The sequence below is a fragment of the Mus caroli genome, chromosome 18 (assembly GCF_900094665.2).
Source record: "Mus caroli chromosome 18, CAROLI_EIJ_v1.1, whole genome shotgun sequence".
Taxonomy (NCBI): Eukaryota; Metazoa; Chordata; class Mammalia; order Rodentia; family Muridae; genus Mus; species Mus caroli.
Genome location: NC_034587.1, coordinates 28,701,138 through 28,706,740, shown reverse-complemented (window position 1 = coordinate 28,706,740; position 5,603 = coordinate 28,701,138). Strand labels below are relative to the sequence as shown.

Genomic DNA, 5,603 nt, shown 5'->3' with positions numbered 1-5,603 from the left:
AGTTGCATCTTTTGAAGCCTTTTTCTCAATTGAGATTTCCTACTCACTCTACTCTAGCTCTGTCAAGATGATTTGAAAGTAGCCAGTATAGCTGACCCATCGTCAATTTGACAAACAAACACACCAATTTCTTTCCATTTCTCAATTATCTCTGGCATGGAATGTTAATATTTATATCACATAAAAAACATAAATAACTTAAAAAGTCTCCCACAGTCCTTACAAATTCCAACAGATTAAATGTTTCCTTTAAAATATCTCATCTCTTTAAAAATCCAAAAATCTATTTTAAAACTTAGAAGTCCCTTTCCTTGGTGTGATTCTCTCCTGCGTGTCTGTTCTGTGGAACAGTAGGCAGTTTTCCGTCCGGCTTCTCCCACACAGAAGTGCGCGCCTCCACCTCATGGAAGACTCATTGGGTATGGACATGAGCCCTCTTAGGCCTGAGAACTACCCTTTTGGTTGTGAACTAAAGGTTGACAAAATGAAAATGAGCACCAGTTATCATTAAGAACTGTCAGTTTAGGAGCAGGGGCAAAGGATGAATTACACATCGTAGAGGCAGAAGCAATGAACTATGAAGGCGGTCCAATTAAAGTAACACTGGCAACTTTGGAAATGTCTGTACAACCAACAGTTTCCCTTGGGAGCTTCAAAATTACACCAAGGTTGAAGTGTGGTTCAGGACCTGTGCACATTAGTAGACAGCACCTAGTAGCTGTAGAGGAAGATGCAGAGTCTGAAGATGAAGATGAGGAGGATGTAAAAAACTCTTAGGCATGTTTGGAAAGCCATCTGCTCCTGGAGGTGGTAACAAGGATCCACAGAAAAAAGTAAAACTTGATGAAGATGATGAAGAGGATGGAGAAGAAGATGATGATGATGACGAAGACGATGATGATTTTGATGCAGAGGAAACTGAAGAAAAGGTTCCAGTGAAGAAATACCCCAGCCAAAAATGCACAAAAATCAAAGCAAAATGGAAAAGACTTAAAACCATCAATACCAAGACCTTCAAAAAAAAAAAAAAAGAAAAAAGTCAAGAGTTCTTCAAAAAACAGGAAAAAACTCCTAAAATACTAAAAGGACCTAGTTCTTTAGAAGATATTAAGGCAAAATGCAAGCAAGTATAGAAAGAGGTGGTTCTCTTCCCAAAGTGGAAGCCAAGTTCATTATTTATGTGAAGGATTGCTTCCAGATGACTGACCAGGAGGCTATTCAAGATCTCTGGCAGTGGAGGAAGTCTCCTTAAGAAAATGCTTTAAGCAGTTTGAAATATTCTTGTCTTACTTCATTTCTGTAATAGTTGATATCTGACTGTCCTTTTTATAATGCAAAGTGAGAACTCTCCCTACTGTGTTTGTTGTCCAGGTTCAATTGCCAAGAATGTGTTGTCTAAAATGCCTGTTTAGTTTTCAAGGCTGGAACTCCACCCTTTACTTGGTTTTATGTATGCATGGAATGTTAGGATAGGACATAGTCATAGTGGTGGTCAGATGTGGAAATGGCAGTGAGACAAAAATATACATGTGAAATAAACTCAGTCTTTTAATAAAGTAAAATAAAAAAAGTTAAAAGTCTTTTAGATGGGGGAACCTTGCAAAAATCAAAATTAAGTTAAATACAATGTCCAAGAGGGAAGAGCTAGGGCACAGACACAGTCTGAACAAAGCAAAACTGAGCAGTGTAAGTAATGCAATGGCTACTCTAGGTGGAACCAGGAGTGGGGAGTACTGCTGTGATCTAGATCTAAAGAATGTGAGTTAGGGTTTGAGCTCTCTGACGTATACATAGTTTTGTAAGACTCTCATCTTATGTCCTCCAAACGGGAACCAATGGATCCGTTGTACTGAGCACTTAGTTCACAGATACTGGTTTGCTGAGAGCAGTGCTTCACGTTCTCTTTGGGCACTTTTTTACTGGAATATGGCCAAAGGATGCTTTTTGGGGGATGAATGAGAAAATAAATAATATCTAACACAGTAAATTCATGAGAGTTGTGTTCTGCACATAGTGATCATAGTGCAGAAGTGTTACTGAGACATTTAGACACTTTAGTGGATAGCTATGATGACTGCTACTATACTGTTCTGTGGGGATTAAATTGGAATAGTGTTCACTTGGATGGGTGAATTTAAACACATTAAAAATCTATCTGGCTATATCAACACATTAGGTATTGCAATTAGGGGCCTATAGGATTGACACAGAGCTGATTATAGTTTTAAAGGATAATCTTCTGGGTGAGGGAGGTAGTTCAATTGTAAAGTGCTTGCCTCATAAGCATAAAAACAGAAATTAGTTCAGATCTTCAGAACCCATGTTGAAAGCTTAGCACAGCAGCACACACCAGTAAACCCAATGTTGTGCAAAGGGAAGCAGAGATGATTCCTTGGAAACTCATGTGCCAGGGTGGTGGTTTGAATGGGTTTGGCCCCCTTAAACTCATATGTTTGAATGCTTAGTCATAGGGAATAGCACTGTTAGGAGATTTGTCCATGTTAAAATATGTGTGGCCTTTTGGGAGGAAATATGCCATTGTGGGGTGGGCTTTGAGGTCCTATGCTCAGGCTCTGACCAATGTGGAATAAGCTCTTTTCTGGTTGCCTTTGGATCAAGATAAAGAACTCTTGGCTCTCCAGCACCATTTATGCCTGTATGCTGCCATGTTTCTTGCCATAATGACAATGGACTGCACATATGAAACTGTAAGCCAGCCCCAATGAAATGCTTTCATTTATAAGAGTTGTCTTGGTCATGGTGTTACTTCACAGCAATGGAAACACTAACTAAGATAGCCAGCTACCCTGTAATACATGGTAAAGTTCTTGGTCAATGGTAAGATGGCCCTGTCGTAAAACAAAAAAATAAAGAAGGCACATGAGGACCAACAGTTGAGGTTGACCTTTGAGCTGTAGGACCATGAACCTGCACTCATAAGTATGAAAACTCTACAGATTAAAACTTTTGTTTGTTTTCATTATCATACGTTGGTCTGTGTACCAGACACTGTTTGCAGAGATCCCCCGGCTCTGGCCTGCTAGAACAGTCATGGGGTGGGATGCTATGTGGAACCAGTAGGAGGGGCACATAGTATGTGGGGTACAGCAGCTCAGAGTTGAGGTTGGATAGTGAAGAGCACAGATTTGAGCAGTTCCCAGCCATGTAAGCTTCAGGAAAGAACACTATTCTCTCCGGTGTTACAGTTTTTATATGACAGACACTCTTAGACAATCTTTGATGAAGTAATTGAAGTGATTCTCACATCTTTATTTCTTTTCTTTTTTCTTTTTTTTTTAATTAGATATTTTCTTTATTTACATTTCAAATGTTATCCCCTTTCCTAGTTTCCCCTCCGAAAATCCCCTATTCCCTCCCCCACTGCTCGCCAACCCACCCACTTCCATTCCTGGCCCTGACATTCTCCTATACTGGGCATAGAACCTTTACAGGACCAAGGGCCTCTCCTCCCATTGATGACCGACTAGGCCATCCTCTGCTGCATATGCAGCCGGAGCTACCAGTCCCTCCGTGTTTTCTTTGATTGGTGGTTTAGTACCAGGGAGCTCTGGAGTTACTGGTTAGTTCATATTGTTGTACCTCCTAGGAGCTGCAAACCCCTTCAGTCCCTGGGCTCCTTCATTGGGGACCCAATGCTCTGTTCAGTGGATGACTGTGAGCATCCACTTCTGTTTTTGCCAGGCACTGGCAGGGCCTCTCAGGAGACAGCTATATCAGGCTCCTGTCAGCAAGCTCTTGTTGGCATATGCCATAGTGTCTGGGTTTGGTGGTTGTTTATGGGATGGATCCCCAAGTGGGTCAGTCTCTGGATGGTTGTTCCTTCAGTCTCTGCTCCACACTTTGTCTCTGTAACTCCTCCCATGGATATTTTGTTCCCCCTTCTAAGAAGGATTCTGAGCTTCTGGGCTAATATTCACTTATCATGTGTGTTCTTTTGTGACTGGGTTACCACACTTAGGATGATATCCTTCAGATCCATCCATTTGTTCAAGAATTTCATAAATTCAGTGTTTTTAATAGCTGTAGTACTCCATTGTGTAAATGTACCACATTTTCTGTATCCATTCCTCTGTTGAGGGACATCTGGGTTCTTTCCAGCTTCTGGCTATTATAAATAAGGCTTCTATGAGCATAGTGGAGCATGTGTCCTTATTACCAGTTGGAACATCTTCTGGGTATATGTTCAGGAGAGGTATTGCGGGATCCTCCGGTAGTACTATGTCCAATTTTCTGAGGAACCACCAGACTGATTTCCAGAGTGCTTGTACAAGCTTGCAATCCCATCAACAATGGAGGAGTGTTCCTCTTTCTCCACATCCTTGCCAGCATCTGTTGTTACCTGAATTTTTGATCTTAGCCATTCTGACTGGTGTGAGGTAGAATCTCAGGGTTGTTTTGATTTGCATTTCTTTGATAATTAAGGATGTTGAACATTTTTGGGGGGGGTTATATCTCAGCCATTCAGTTTTCCTCACTTGAGAATTCTTTGTTTAGCTCTGTACCCCATTTTTAATAGGGTTATTTGGTTTTCTGAAGTCCAACTTCTTGAGTTCTTTTTATATATTGGATATTAGCCCCCATCGGATTTAGGATTGGTAAAATTCGTTTCCCAATCTGTTGGTTGCAGTTTTTTCTTTTTCTTTTTTTTTTTTTCAGTTTTTTCTTATTAACAGTGTCTTTTGCCTTACAGAACCTTTGCAATTTTATGAGGTCCCATTTGTAGATACTTGATCTTACAGCAGAAGCCGTTGATGTTCTGATCAGGATTTTTTCCACTGTGCCCATATCTATGAGGCTCTCCCCCACTTTCTCCTCTATAAGTTTCAGTGTCTCTGGTTTTATGTCAAGTTCCTTGATCCACTTAAACCTGAGCTCTGTACAAGGAGATAAGAATGGATCAATTCATATTCTTCTACACGATAACTGCTAGTTGACCCAGCATCATTTTTGTAAGATGCTGTCTTCTTTCTACTGGATGGTTTTAACTCCTTTGTCAAAGATCAAGTTACCATAGGTGTGTGGATTCACTTCTGGGTCTTCAATTCTACTCCATTGATTTACCTATCTGTCACTGTACCAGTACCATACAGTTTTTTTTTAAAATCACAATTGCTCTGTAGTACAGTTTGAGGTCGGGGATGGTGATTTCACCAGAGGTTCTTTTATTGTTGAGAGTAGTTTTTGCTATCCTAGGTTTTTTGTTATTCCAGATGAATTTGAAAATTGCCCTTTCTAACACAGTGAAGAATTGAGTTGGAATTTTGATGGGGATTGCATTGAATCTGTAGATTNCTTTCAGCAAGATAGCCATTTATACTATAGTGATCCTGCCAATCCATGAGCATGGGAGATCTTAACATCTTCCTAGATCTTCTTCGATTTCTTTTTTCAGAGACTTGAAGTTCCTATCATACAGATCTTTCACTTCCTTAGTTAGAGTCACACCAAGGTATTTTATATTATTTGTGACTATTGTGAAGGGTGTTGTTTCTCTTGTGAGACTATGCCGGGGCCTAGCAAACACAGAAGTGGATGCTCACAGTCAGCTATTGGATTGATCACAGGGCCTCCAATGGAGGAGC

At 40.4% G+C, this 5,603-nt stretch overlaps 1 pseudogene; it reads left to right on the top strand.

Moving 5' to 3' along the window:
• Nucleotides 1–403: 403 nt before the first annotated feature.
• On the top strand, nucleotides 404–1,310 carry LOC110285045 (annotated as a pseudogene).
• Nucleotides 1,311–5,603: the final 4,293 nt, after the last annotated feature.